This window comes from Pseudorca crassidens, chromosome 15 (assembly GCF_039906515.1).
Source record: "Pseudorca crassidens isolate mPseCra1 chromosome 15, mPseCra1.hap1, whole genome shotgun sequence".
Lineage (NCBI taxonomy): Eukaryota > Metazoa > Chordata > Mammalia > Artiodactyla > Delphinidae > Pseudorca > Pseudorca crassidens.
This window is the reverse complement of record NC_090310.1, coordinates 71,214,441-71,230,265: the sequence shown is the minus strand read 5'-3', so window position 1 is coordinate 71,230,265 and position 15,825 is coordinate 71,214,441. Positions and strand designations below refer to the sequence as shown.

At 42.3% G+C, this 15,825-nt stretch overlaps 1 long non-coding RNA gene across 2 annotated transcripts in view; it reads right to left on the bottom strand.

The window, feature by feature from the left end:
- Positions 1–15,825, bottom strand: part of LOC137206452 (uncharacterized) — a 122,685-nt gene that overhangs the window by 7,208 nt on the left and 99,652 nt on the right. The window contains exons 3-4 of one of the 2 annotated variants that reach the window (XR_010934655.1): positions 5,009–5,134; positions 2,497–2,733 (exon numbers count right to left, since the gene is read on the bottom strand). This is a non-coding gene — a long non-coding RNA (uncharacterized lncRNA). Of the gene's footprint in view, positions 1–2,496; positions 2,734–5,008; positions 5,135–15,825 lie in introns of those variants that run through there. The other variant, XR_010934656.1, reaches the window with a different exon arrangement.

Below are 15,825 nucleotides of genomic sequence, written 5' to 3'. Positions count from 1 at the left end.
CCAGCTTCTGAAGGAAAATCCTAGAAACATTTGGGCAGAGACCAGAGCTCCTAGGACCCAGCTGAGCTACACAGCCAGCAAAAGAGAAACTTGATTGTTCTCTGGCTTCCAGCTAAGAAAACACATTTGGCTAAAAAATATTTGTCAAGCTCCTGTGTCCTGCATGAGGCTTAGATATTGGCAGGTTTGATTCATCCCTCTGGCAAGGACATCTCTTTCACAAAATTTCAGCTCAGTCAGTGCTGGACAGAATAAACAAATTCTAGAATTCACAATTCTGGATATAAAAGACAGGCACAGCTGGATTTTGTCTTTTTTCTACCCCCTGTCCTGGGCAGGAAATTAGAGTCAGGATCCATTCCCGGAGCTCCCTCTGCTTTATTTTGCCAACGGCTGTACATGTTCAAGCTTCTATCTCCTCGTTAGCAAAAGGAGGTATTCTGACCATCAGCAAAGATAAAATTATGATGATACACAATGCTCAAGATGGTGTAAGAAATGGACAATGTTCTATAGGACTGAAGGGAGTAAAAACTGGATTGACCAGTCTTGGAGGCAAACTGACAATCGTGGAAATAATTAGAAGAAGCCTTTTTTTCTTTTTTTTTTTTTTTTTTTTTTGTGGTTCGTGGGCCTCTCACTGTTGTGGCCTCTCCCGTTGAGGAGCACAGGCTCCGGACGCACAGGCTCAGCGGCAATGGCTCATGGGCCCAGCCGCTCCGCGGAATGTGGGATCTTCCCGGACCGGGGCACGAACCCGTGTCCCCTGCATCGGCAGGCGGACTCTCAACCACTGACCCAGAAGAAGACTTTTTAAAAAGCATATCCTTTAGGGACTTCCCTGGTGGTCCAGTGGTTAAGACTCCACACTTCAAATGCAGGGGGCGTGGGTTCGATCCCTGGTTGGGGAACTAGGATCCCACATTCCGCATGCCATGGCCAAAAAAAAGAAAGAAATCAATATAATAACCTAATCGTAATATAAAGGTGAAATTAAAGTGAAGTAATTTTTTTTTTTTAAATTACCCTTTGAAGGAGCAATTCCACACATGGAATTTATCCTGATGAAATAATTAAGGATGTGTACCAAGTTGTAGGTATTTACATGGAAATATTTCTATAATATTACATTTTTTAAAGAATTTTGCAAGATAATATATACAATATGATCCTATGTTTTTAGAAAAGGATATAGATATAGACATTTGATCAACACAGTGATGAGAGTTCTTTTTTTTTTTTTTGCAGTACGCGGGCCTCTCACTGTTGTGGCCTCTCCCGTTGCGGAGCACAGGCTCCGGATGCACAGGCTCAGCGGCCATGGCTCACGGGCCCAGCCACTCTCCGGCATGTGGGATCTTCCCGGACCGGGGCACGAACCCGTGTCCCCTGCATCGGCAGGCGGACTCTCAACCACTGCGCCACCAGGGGAGCCCGAGAGTTCATATTTTAATCTTGCAGACAACAGAGATTTTTTTTTAGCTTACATCAAAAATTTTAAAAAATTGATCATGTAGTTAGTCTCAAAGACAGTCAATAGGGCTTCCCTGGTGGCGCAGTGGTTGAGAGTCCGCCTGCCGATGCAGGGGACACGGGTTCGTGCCCCGGTCCGGGAAGATCCCACATGCCGGAGAGTGGCTGGGCCCGTGAGCCATGGCCGCTGAGCCTGTGCATCCGGAGCCTGTGCTCCGCAACGGGAGAGGCCACAACAGTGAGAGGCCCGCGTACCGCAAAAAAAAAAAAGACAGTCAATAAATTTCAAAGAATTGATATCATAAGTTCATATTCTATGATAGCAACAGAATTCAATTTTTTTAACATCTTTATTGGAGTACAATTGCTTTACAATGGTGTGTTAGTTTCTGCTTTATAACAAAGTGAATCAGCTATACATATACATATATCCCCATATCTCCTCCCTCTTGCGTCTCCCTCCCTCCCACCCTCCCTATCCCACCCTTCTAGGTGGTCACAAAGCACCGAGCTGATCTCCCTGTGCTATGCGGCTGCTTCCCACTAGCTATCTGTTTTACATTTGGTAGTGTATATATGTCCATGCCACTCTCTTACTTCATCCCAGCTTACCCTTCCCCCTCCCTGTGTCCTCAAGTCCATTCTCTACGTCTGTGTCTTTATTCCTGTCCTGCTTAGAATTCAATTTTAAATCAACAAAATGCTTACTAAAAAGGAAAATATCATTTTGTGAATTAAGAAACAATCTTTAAGTGACCCATGGGATATAGAGGAAATCACAAGGGAAATTACAAAATACTGGGAACTGAGAAGCAATGAAAATATTGCATACCAATCTTGTAGCATCCTACAAGCTAAAACAGGACATCAAAGAAAATGTGTAGGCTTAATAAATTATCAAAGAAAGAAACATGGCTTAGACTGGGACCTGTACCTTAATATCTATGCCCCCTCTTTCCTGTAAGAATAAAACCTCTGGTTTCTAGGTAGGCACATGGCTGCTCAGAATGAAGACCACCCTTCCCAACCTCTCTCATAGTTAGAATGGCCAGTGTTGAAGTTCTGCCCAGTGGACTGTAAACAAAAGTAATAGGTACAGTTTTCTGATCATATCCTCAAAGTGACTTCTTGACACTTTTCACCTTCCTGCTGATGGAAATATAGACATGGTGGCAGTAGGTTGGCTGTGGTATAGTGAATAATTTGTCTGGTCTTTGTCCCAGGTTCCTGGCATAGAACTTCAAAAATCCTAGGGATTTCCTGAGTGATAAGAGCATCTCTATTATGCTAATGAAATGACACATGGTGGAACCCGAGAGAGCTTCAGGATAGGGGCTGGTCACTAGAAAGACCAAGCACAAGCTAAGACTTTTAAGCACCCAACTTCCGGGGAGAGGGCAGTGGGCAGGACATTGAGTTCAATCACATGGCCAATGATTTAATCAATCATGCCCATGTAATAAAAACTCTGAACACCAAAGCTCAGAGGAGCTTCCTGATTGCTGCACACACTGCTGTGCTGGGAGAGTGATGCACCCTTGAATCCGTGGCATTGGCCATGGAAGCTCTGCGTTAGGACCCTTCTGGACCTCTCCTTAGGTGTATCCTTTTGAAATTGTAATCATAAATATCATACTTTCAGTGGTTCTGTGGATCATTCTAGTAAATTATCACCCCTGTGTGGAGCTGTGGGAACCTCCTAGACTGGTAGCCAATTGGTCAGAAGTTCAGGTGGCCTGGGGACCCCCTTGCAGCTGCTGTCTAAGGTGGGGGCAGTCTTGTGAAAGGATGAGCCCTTAACTTGTGGGACTGTATTGCGGTCCATCCAATTGGGGTAGATACAGAGTAGCAAACAACTATACCAGTTTTCCCAGTACTGAGGGGTTTCCCTGGGCATGGGACTTTCAGTGCTAAAACCAAGAAAGTCCCAGGCAAACCAGGACAAATCACTCTGTGTTGTGGTGCTTCTAAAGGTATAAGGACAAGGGTAACACCTTGAAGACTGGTGAAGCAAAAAGACAGAAAGATCGTGAGTTCCTAAGGATTTCATGGAGCAGAACTTCCTCCTGATGGACCTGGACTGGCTACTTCTAGCATTTTACATGAGAAAAAAATATTTGTCCTGTTAAAGCCACTATTTCTGTTAAACACAGACTCACCTAATTTGGGTACCTTAAAGTGGAACGCTGAACATAACAGAGACAAACATCCATGTGGCTTTAGAATACTAACTGGGTGATGGCCATGTTGACTCAGATATTGCAGGTTGGAAAATTAGTAAGCCTTGTTACACAGGGACTAAATCTTTGGCAGAATAGTATTGCACTGCTTTGGAAGATAGAACACAGATTCAATGAGGCTATAGTGCTAGAGGAATACATATATAATATATAGAGTATGTTGGTCTGAGTTAGCACTGCTCGTGGTTTTCAGAGAAGAGATATAAATCCTAGAGAAGAGATATAAATCCAAAATAAAGCTAGACAGCTAGCACTGAAGCACACTCTGCCTGTGGTTTACAGTCTAAGTTGACCAGGAGTTGATTTGCTTGGGTTTTTTCAGGGTTGAAAATTGCTTCTCTAGCCCCCAAATACAGCTATTAGGAGTGATAGCCCTGTAGTGCCAGACTTAGCAGGAGATAAAACCATGGCCCCCAAATGTATTCAACACCTTCTTTTAAGAGATGTTTTTGCCAGAACATTGGAGCCAGCCTCTAGGAAATGATTAGATGAATGAAGTCTTTGTGTTAGGTGCAACTAGTTAGCTGCCACTAAGTTGAAAGAGAGAGTAATGAGCAAAGCACAGAAGTAAATTCAAAACAGAACCTTCAGGTTTAAATTTTTATTTCTAAGAGAAAGAGAGCTGGCTGTGGGTGTTTGACAAAGAATTGACTTGACATGTACCATCAAGAAGTGGGTTTCAAAATCTTTCTAGTCCACAAGGAGAACATGCTCTGAATGGCCCACCTCAAATGTGTCAAGGGAGGATCATGGATAAGAAAGAACATCCAAAATGGTAATGCCAGACGACATCAAAAGATGATGAACTAAAGAGTTCGTCCAAGAGAGGGAATCATACTGGATGGGCAATGGGGTTTGATCAGTCATTAGGGGGCATTTGCTGTTCTGTGTTTCACCTTCCCCGCTGTCCAAATGAGATTTTTTTATGATTGTTTTCCTAACCCTACTTCATCATTGTATATTGGCTATATGAGAGGCAGATAATTTATCTTGTATTTTTTTAAGTCATTGCACCATGAAGAGCCACATGTAGACCTAATGGAGAGGACCGTGCATTACCCAGAGATCCTAGACTCTGAGTTGGGTTCAATAACTACAAGGGACCTTGGAATTGTCTCCTTTGGTGTAGGGATGGTTGGGAAGATGGGAACACATGGATGTTTGGGTAGCAAAGGGATGGACTGTGGCCAGAGCTACTAGTTGTTCCCAGTATCCATTATCCTTTCCTCCCACAGTAACATATCCCTTAATTTTTAGCTGAACACAGGGCTTCTCAGAATAAAAACCAAATTTACCAGCATCTCTTGTGTGGTCATCAGAAGAGTTCTTGCCAATGGGATATGAGCAGACATGATGCATGTAATTTCCAGGTCATATCTTCAAGGGAGGGAATCCTTTCTTCTCCTCCTCCTTCATGTTGGCTGGAACAGAGTCATAGAGATAAATTATCTTGCAACAAGTGGACAAGAGGAAAACTGTACAAACAACAAAATAAAAGGATCCTGAATCCTTAGGCTTTTGTGAAGCACAGTTGCTATGCCAGCCCTGGATTTCCTACCTCCTACATTCTCATGCATGAGAAAAATAAACTTCTGTCTTGTTTAAGCTGTAGTTATTTTGGGTCTCTGCTATATGCAGCCAACTCTCTAATGCTAACTAATGTAAGAAATATGGAGAATAAATGAATTATGCATTCACTTTTAAACCTAGAAAGAAAACTCAAAAAGGTAGAAATAAGCAAGTAAAAATAAGATCAGAATTAATGAAATAGAAAAAAGTAGTTTTGACAAAGAACAAGCAAGTTCTCTGAAAATAATAATTATGTAGATAAACTTTTTTACAAAAGTGATCAAGAAAGAAGGCACAAATAATATTCTCATTAGATCATAATTAATAAACAAGAAAAGTTTGTTTTTTAATGATAAGAGATTCTTACAAATCACTTTAGGTTGACATAAGACATAGATATAAGGAGAATTTTTCTATAAAAGTATAGAAAGCCAAAATTGACAGAGAAAAAAATAGAAAATCTGAATATGTCAATAACTATTTTTTTAAGAATCATTTGTCAAAATTCTTCTACACCCCCCCAAAAACATACTATGCCCAGACAGTTTTATAATCAAATTTTACCAAATGTTCAAGGAAGGAACAGACTATTTCTATATTGTATAAATTCTTTCAGAGAAAAGAAAAGAAAGGTTCCAGACCATCTTATGAGACTAGATTAACCTGGATTCTAAAACCAGATATGGATAATTAATTAGTCAGCTTTACTGCAGAGACAACCCCAAAATCTCCACGGCTTACACAAACAAAGATTATTCCTCATTCATATTACATGTGGACTGCAGGTCAGCTGAGGCCCTGGCCCCAGCTGCACCTCTGTTCCATGTGTCTTTGCATTCAGGGGCCCAGGCTAAAGGAGCATTCCCTGTGTGGAACATGCTCATCTGGAGGGCAGAGGAAAAGAGTCAGAAAGCTAGTAAATAATTGTAACGTCTCTTAAAATCTCTTGGTTTACGCTTGGGACTGACAGAGAGTCACTTCCACACACAGGTTCAAGATCAAACTTGACAAAAGAGAAGGTAGAATTAAATAATTGTTAACAATAATGCAATTCTCTACAGATAGTATTTTAAGCAGCGTCTTAATGGGCAAAGGTCCAAAGTGGGCAGTACAGATAGCAGAATATGCAAAGTGCCGGCCCAAATAGGAAGGGTTGCTGTGTGAAAGAAGCAGAAATACTTGGGTAAGACCAGAGTCGATGGGCAAAGTCCCAAGGAATGGCTTCCTCCTGTCTGTACTGTCCAGTCAGGCTGCAGCTCATCAACAGAGGTAGTACCAGGCGGTGCCGAGCAGAGGCTGGATGATTACCTTGTCGGGATTTGTGGAGAGGAGACAAGTGAGCACTGGGCCCGCTGACATCCAAGGTCTTACAGTGCGAAAGGCCTATGAACAATGGGCACTCCACTTGTCTCCTCTGAGGCTAAGTCTTTAGGTCTGGTCGCTGATGATACTTGCCACAACTTACATACTGGGATCTGGGGTCTCCGCCCAAAATATGCTCATCACCCCAAACTTCCTTAATTCCTGTATTTCCATTAACTTGTCAGGGTATATTTTAATTATCTTGTTCCATGTTCATCAACCCCCATGGTCTCATGGAGGTGGTCTTGTGAACTATACCGTTTCAGGGATCAGGTCTGATATTTTTATTTCCAAGAACCCATCCCAGGGCCAGGTGCTACTGAGTGGATGAGTAGACTTACCCATGACTTTTTAAGTTGCATAGTATTCCATGGTTCTGATATAACAACATGGAACCGTCTACCCCAGAGGTTCTGAAATCAGATAGGCCGAGGGGGAGCAGCCCAGAGAATCACAAGCAGCTGCTGCATTTATCATGTCTATTACTTTTGGGTGAGAGGTGTCAATCAAAAAAAGACCATCATGTGCCTTTTGAACGACTCCTAGAAATGAATACACACTGGTGAACAAAAACTGAGAATTAAAAATAAAATGTGAAGTAGAACTGAGCTCTTGGTTGGAAATGCAAGCTTTTAATATTTAACACCTTGGAGGGCAATGCAGGTCTCAGTTCCTCTGACTGACAGCTCCTAATGACAGCAATACACCAAGGTGCCCCATCTGCCAAGCAGATGTTCTGAGTTGACAAGGGGCCCAACCACTGTCCCAGATGCATCTGGGTTTTTTAATTGCTGAACCCTGTTTAAGGGCCTGAGCTATAATATGCATGTGCTTTGTCACCAAAGAAATGGCCATACATACGACAGGAACATGGAGCCTGATAAAATCAGAAAGAGGACATTATCAATGTTCAGATGAAGGTAGATAGGAGTTCTGACTGCTTCACTAAAATAATTCAAAGCAAGTTCAGAATGAACTGGAGTGGAGGGAGGTGGTGAGAAGAGAGAGATGTCGTAACTAAAATTAATTACTCTTGTTACTATGGTAGCAACCCAGAACAAGCAGAGTTAGACACACATCCAAGGTGAATCCCAAAAAGGGCCATGTGCTTGCTTTCCTTCCCCAAGTAGCTGGAAGCAGTTATCTAACAGGATTAAATCCCATTGTTAACCCACTTGACTCCAAAGACAATCTTCCTCTCTGGTTGGTTCAGGGCTGTAACAGCACAAGTGTTGTTTGAATCCTAACATCTCTTACCCACGTTCATGCTGACCATTCTTTCAAGATAGCCAATTAGGTGGTGTCTTGGTTGGGTCCGCCAGAAGCTGACCCAGAGAAGGAGAAGGATTCCAGAGCAAGTAGTTTAGTAAAGCCCAGTAAGAAATGGAACCATCGAAGAGGGATCACCCAATGAGAAGGAGACATGGAAGTGTCAGAGACATGGTACCTCCACAGAATGGGAGGGAATAAAGACCCTAGTCTCTCCCTTCCCACACTCTGATCTCCTCTCATTGGCCAAACCCAAGCATAAGGCAGAAGGTAAGGGAGCCCAGGTAGTGCAATTTACAAATTACATAGCCTCACGTGGCACAGAGCAAAAAGGAAAGGTACAAATTGAACTGGTGGGGAGGGTGTATGGTGACTCAAACATGGAATGATCAGCACATCCAGGCTGGCTGATAGGGCTGGGAGAGTCTAACCAAAATTTAGCCAGTTTCCTTCAAAAGCCAATAGATACCCCTTTTAAAGTTTGTAAAGGAAGATGTGCTAAGAAGGATACATTTCTCAAACCCAGCTAAGACTGAGGGTCCTAACAAGCTAGAGGACAGAATTCTCGGAAGCTGACCTCTTAGCCACTGCAAGGAAGCAGAGAGAGCTTTAATTAAAAGCCGTCCTTCCCGTGCTGCTGCCCAGCTTCAAGCAGTCCTTTGGTCCCCAGCTGCCTCCTTGAGTCCCAGAATACTTTCCACCCACAGAGGAACAAAGCACAGCTGCTGCTTCCTGGTACCTAGAGGCCTCTTGTTACCCACCCTCCTGTTCCCTTTTGCAGGGGGAGGAAAAGAAATATCCATGAGCAACTCGAGGTTGTACACATCAGCCTTTAAGAATCCCCAGATGGACTGATCATTTTCTCACTGCCCTGACCTTCTGATTTCACCCAAGAGGCATCATTAAAATTGAACCCTTTCCACACATGCTCACAAAAGCAGCACCAGTTTGGCCCAGAAAAATATTGGTCTATCTGGTCCACAAGGCTCACAGCACACAGCCTCCCCAGTTGTAGAAAGGTGCCAGTGGAACAGATGGCCAAAAGGTACATGAAAAGATGCTCAACATCACTAATTATTAGAGAAATGCAAATCAAAACTACAGTGAGGTGTCACCTCACACTGGTTAGAATGGCCATCATCAAAAAAATCTACAAACAATAAATGCTGGAGAGACTGTGGAGAAAAGGGAACCCTCCAACACTATTGGTGGGAATGTAAATTGGTATAGCCACTGTGGAGAACAGTATGGAGGTTCCTCAACTAAAAATAGAGCTACCATATGATCCATCAATCCCACTCCTGGGCATATAACCGGAAAAAAAACACAATTTGAAAGGATACATGCACCCCAATGTTCACTGCAACACTATTTACAATGGTCAGGACATGGAAGCAACCTAAATGTCTATCAATGGAGGAATGGATAAAGAAGATGTAGTACATATATACAATAGAATATTACTCAGCCATAAAAAAGAATGAAATAATGCCATTTTCAGTGACATGATGGACCTAGAGATTGTCATACTGAATGAAGTCAGACAGAGAAAGACAAATACCATATGATACCACTTATATGTGGACTCTAAAGAAATGGTACAAATTTATCTACAAAACAGAAGTTGAGTCACAGATGTAGAAAACTAACTTCTGGGGCTTCCCTGGTGGCGCAGTGGTTGAGAGTCTGCCTGCCGATGCAGGGGACGCAGGTTCGTACCCCGGTCCAGGAAGATCCCACATGCCGCGGAGCAGCTGGGCCCGTGAGCCATGGCCGCTGAGCCTGTGCATCCGGAGCCTGTGCTCCACAACGGGAGAGGCCACAACAGTGAGAGGCCCGCGTACCACAAAAAAAAAAAAAAAAAAAGAAAACTAACTTGTGGTTACCAGGGGGGAAAAGAGGGGGGAGGGATAAATCAGGAGATTGGGATTGACATATACATACTACTATATATAGAATAGATAACTAATAAGAACCTACTGAATGGCACAGGGAACTCTATTCAATACTCTGTAATGATCTATATGGGAATAAAATCTAAAAAAGAGTAGATATGTGTGTATGTATAACTGACTCACTTTGCTGTACAGCAGAAACTAACACAACATTGTAAATCAACTATACTCCAATAAAAAATAATAATAAATTTAAAAAGATAAAAGAAAGGTGGCGGTGGAGGTGATATTGGGCTGCTGTGACTGTTACCACTGTGGCTGTTTAAAAGCAACCTCCCCAGGTGCCACCCATAATTAATTGTTCCGTTCTACTGAGGACCCTATCAAAAGGAACTGGAGGAGGTGATTTCCAAGATCTTTGTTTCTCATTAGTTCAGAGTTACCAAGAAAATACAGAAAAATCACATTAATCAAGGGAAGGGAACTTTGGATTGAAACATGGCAGGAGTCCCTGCAAAGCAGGCCCCAGGGAAAAGGCCTCCCCAGCTCCTAGCAAATGGATTGGAACCGTGTGTAAACCAACACCAGAATGCTGTGTCTTTGGCTGTTTTTTCAATCCCAGGTTTAAAACATTTGATTTATTAAAGTTTTAAAACTTTAATAAATAGATGAATAAATAGATGAATTTCTCAGCCAACATTGATGAATTTCTCCCATCCATCATCATGTTGTAATGTGACATGGCTCTTGCAAAGCACTTATGCCTCCAACTTTGTTCAAAAATAAGTGGAAAGGAATGAAGGTGACATCCTCAGAATTTTGTTTTCTTGGAAACTAGACACACCACACACAACTAATATCCTCTAAGGCCAGCCTCCTCCTATGAGGGGTGAGTAGAGGGGGACTATAACAAAATCATAGAAATATCCTGTCTTTCCCTGCTTGTTTCCCTTGGAAGAACTGTTATTTATCCTTCAAAACCCCACTCATATACCCCCATCCTGATCCCCTCTGAGTCTACTGTTGTACTTTTCACACTGTCGTGACTTTTATTCGCATCTGTCTCTTCTAAACTCTGCAGAATCTCTGATTTTGTCACCCTACACTCCCAGAACCTAGCACAGTACCTAGTAGGTGCTAAATAAATGCTTGTTGAATTAAATTGAATTGGGGGCTCAGGGGGCATAAGTTCTAGTTCTAGCTCTTTATTCTTAAATAGCTTCATCTCTTGACATCTCAGTTTCCTTGGATATAAGATGAGATCAACCATTTCCTACTCTACTGTCTATGTCAGCTCAGGCTGCTATAACAAAATACCATAGATTGGGTGACTTACACATTTGTTTCTCACAGTTCTAGATGCTGGGGAAGTACAAGATCAGGTGCCTGCTGATGCAGTTTCTGGTGAGGGCTCTCCTCCTATCTTGTAGATGGCCATCTTCTCATTGGTGCTCACATGGCCTTTCCTCAGTGTATGCACATGGAGAAAGCAAGATCTGTCTTCCTCTTCTGATAAGGGCACCAATCCCATCATGAGGGCCCCACCGTGATGACCCCATCTAAACCTAATTACCTCCCAAAGGCCCCACTCCCAAATACCATTACACTTACGAGGGCTTCAACATACGAATTTTGAGAGCACACAAACATTCAGCCTTTAACACCTGCCTACTTCCTAAAGCTGTTATTAGGGCCAAAGAAGATGAGCTGGAGTAAATGGGACTATGAACTTTGGACCTCTGTTCATGTGTGAAGGATGATTTAAGGATAATTGCCAAGCAATGCCAAGACCAATGTGTAACCTGGTGTTTCACCACCTCACCATCCCCTTGACCTCCAAGGGCTGGAAATCAGTGACATCAGTCAAGTCATACTATGCCACTTCATCTGTCATAAAATTCTACTCACAAAGTCAAGCGATCTTCACTTGATTGATGGGGAGAAGAGAACTTAATTTTTCTCCTAAAAAGTTTGCAGTCACTCATTCCTTAGAAGTCCCTAGCCTGACAAACTGCTGATGGTGAAATTTTCATTTTGCCATAGGTTGTTCCATAGAACTCTTGTCCCCAAAAAAATGCCAACAGGTGGTCCACAAACAAAATAATACGACATAATAGATGAGTTGTTGTCCAAAAAGGTTGGAAAACACTGGGTTAAACAAAGGTCAGCGAGTTTCTTTCCTGCAGAACTTCTCAGAGCCTTTATTATTCAGAAGGCATTGATAATTTTCAAAAGTTGGACTAACGTATGCTTTCTTAGAAAGTTGGCCAAGAATGTCGGGTTTGGGATCCTGCCTATATCTATTTCTATCAGTAAGAGACAAGACTAAGTATTGAATTGGGGAATGAGTGAGGAATGCATCTTGAAAAATTAATTCTAGTTCTAGGTAACATTTACTGAGCCAATGCTGTGTACCATTAGAGATTCACATGCATCATCTCATTTAATTCTCCCAACAGCCCTGTGGGTTAGGGAGCATTCATTCTCCCACTTGTCCCACCTCAACTCCTTTCTGATGGCTTTTGCCAATTATTTCTACAGTATGTGAAACAATTTTTTTTCCTGCCTGTGACTATCAAAACCTTTCTTGAAGAGTAGCAATAATGGTGTCAGAACAAACTGATGTGGTTATAAATTCAAAAAGAGAGAAGCACTTACACTGGGATCATTGAAGCCTTTGCTTCCCACCGTAAGTAAAGGATCACACTGCTGTAAGTCCTCAACCTCTGTGGCCCTTTTGAAGGTAGGATGGATGTACTGTATTATCATCATTCCATTATAAAATCAATCTTTCCCTATTCTGATGGATTATCTATTGATATAACTTCATACCATTATTTTTCTTCTTCTTTGGGACAGACAAGTGAATTTTCCTTAATTTCACATAAATTATGAATAATTTCACCTTGTGAAAACTTTGGTGTTTTTATTTGTACTTTATATAGTATAAGGAGACTAAACATGGACAGTTTGCCATGTAAATGCAGCTGCAAGTCCATTAGCCAACACCCCCTTGCGCTAATTCCCAACAGATTTCATCCTTGACTTACACAGAAATTCTGCAGCTATGGCTCCCCTATTAGCCCCTGAAAATGGAGACTGTGCAGTTGAACTTGCCCAGGGTCACACAGTCAGCAAATGCCAGAGCCTGAGTTCCTCTCTTTCCTTTGTGTAGTTCAACTTCTCAGGAACAAAGCAGATGAGCCATTATCTGAGCACAAACCTAAGGGCAAAGCTAGCTCAGCCATGAGAGGATTTGGAGCTCACACCTGTGAGGGGGACTCAAGCTGCCTTTCCCCTTTCCCATTCCCCTCGGTCTCAGGGGGACCTGCAGCTGGAGTCAAGTGAACAGAAGCACATGCATGAAGTACCAGAAACTGCAGGGGAAGTGAAGGTTGACTCCCACGTTTATGGTCCAGGGTACTCCTAACCAGCTTTAAAATGTGGCAGTCCCTCCCCTGCAGCAATCTCCCCTTACTCAAAACTCTCTATGCCTCTACTGCAGATATGAGAACTTGGCATCAAGTTTACACATGAATCAGTGATAGTTACTTTGAATCATGACCTAGATATGGTGACTTTGACAATCCAGATCGTAAAATCAGAAAAGCATTAAGCATTGGGGTGGAGCATTGGACACGAAAAGAAAATGCCTCTGAATATGCTTATTATCTTCAACAGAGCAAAACATATGTACATGTAGTCCACTGAAACTATGGAGAAAGATGATACCGAAAACTTCAAGAGAGCTACAGTCAGTGGGAGTTAATGGTACAGTACCTATTTTTGCTATTTTACTAATTCAAGATGTGGAAAAAGTCATTGACACCATCTTTATTCAGGACCCTATCATTGCCTTAATGTTGTAGGGGTAAAATTGTATTAATAAGGGCTTTCAGAAGTTTGTATCGATAATTGCCCTGGTCACCTGATTCCCACAGATTTCTCAATTGTAGAGTCTCCTACCATGAGGGTGTTTGGAACTATTATTTTTGCAGTTGGAGAGAAACTAGTTAAACCTTTCTTCATAAATGGAACCATCATCAACACCATCGAGCTAGGTCCTCCTAGGAATTGTCCTGTAATTCTCTCTCTTCCTCACCCCCACATTCAATCAGAACTATAGGTTTACCTCCTTGACATCTATTGACTCTGTCCCTGTGCTGCCACTGGCACCACGAAGGTGTTAGTTCATCTCTCGCTTAGATCTTTTCTCCAGGTCCCAGCTGATCTGCCCCCAGAGAAGATTTCTAAAAGGCAAACCTGACCGTGTCACTCTCCCGCTTAAACCCATCAGGGCTCCCCCTTGCCTGCAAAAGCCCATTTATTAATAGATGTCCCACTGAACTGGCCTCTGCCTGTTCCTTCCACTGCATCTCCCACCACTCCCACACGAACCCTAAATTTCCACCCGATGGAAGTTCTTGTAGCTGTACAGCCCTTAGTACCTACTCTTCCATCTTCCTAAGCCCCATTACCTTCCCCCCTTGTTCCAGGTGTGGTCTCCTTAAAGATCTAACTCATTAGCATCTAGACACACCAATCAGTAGAAACTCAGTCAGCTGTGTGGCTTTGGGACAGTCACTTAGCCTCTCTGATCCACTTGTCTTCCACCGGCAAACAGATATAGGACCTATTTCATGGGATTTTTGTGAGTAACTGAAGGCTCATTATGCACTCAACACAGAGTGGACCCTCACTAAGTTTTCCCTGAACCCGAGTTTCAGGAGGACCCTGAGACAAGCAGGATTGGAGAAAGGAAGGAGCTAACTGGATCTGCTTCCGCATTACGTGATGGAGAGGTAATACTAGACAACTCCAAGGAGAAAACTCATTTTATCTTTATGATATCCATGATTTCAAGCCCTTTGGTCTCCCTTTATCAGAAACTGTTATGCCCCAATATCCATTTTCTCATTGTTCTATAGTAATAGGAAACCTGGACTCTCAGTTGGGCATTTAGCCAACCAAAATAATATTACAATTCCTAACCTCCCTTGTAGCTAGATGTGGTCCTATGTTTAAGACAGTTAAGTTCTGGCCAGTAGGATGTAAGCTGAAGTGATGTATACAACTCCCAGTTCCTGTCCGTAGAAGGAAGAGGCAGGCTCTGCTCTTTTTCTCCCTCTCTTTCCAATGCAGATGTGGTGGAGGTGGTCATGGTGGGCCATACCTTGACCATACGGAGAAAGGAAATAGCCTAGGAGCAGAAGAGCAGCATGTATAGAAGCATCCCAATCCCCGAGCACTAGCGAAGGACAAAGCAGCCACACCATCTTGGACTTTTATGTGAGAGAGAAATAAACTTCTCATTTATTAAGCCACACTCATTTTGAGTTTCTCCAAGAGCAGCTAAACTCTATTGCAACTAATATAATTTCAAATACATTCCCATTGGCTTTTGACTCCATGGCCCCAGCTATGTAGGGAACAAAGAGGTTCTTTCTGCCCTATTCATCTCTCCCAAACTACTACAGGGCAGTAGCAGGTGAGGTGAGCCCTGGTTTTCATCAGTAAAGCTAAAAATGATTAAAATGTCTGCAGAATTATATGCCAAAAACTTCTATTATTACCATCTTACTATGTCTTACTAAAGTTGAAAGGCATGTAAGATTTCTCCAGAGAGGCCATTCACAATGCATTGCAGAACCGTGTAGGTGTTTTATGAAATGTGTTTTATTCTAGCCAGGATATACAACACTAACATTATTGAAAAAAAAATTGAGGGTCTGGTGGTCTCCTTTTAATATAGTCTTTTAACAAAAAAGTAACGTCATATACATATTCAATTTAATTTAAATTTTATTTTTCCTGCTATTATTCATCTTGGATGTTCAATGAAGAAATATTCCCTTATTATTCTTATATTAGTTTCTGACAGTTCAATTTCTCTGACTGCTACGCCACAAACAACCTCCACTGAAAAAGCATAGAAGCAGTTGCTTTGATCAAAATTTCATGCCAAATCTTTTAGAGACCACGTAGATCACAGTCTCTGAACACAGACGCATGGTACC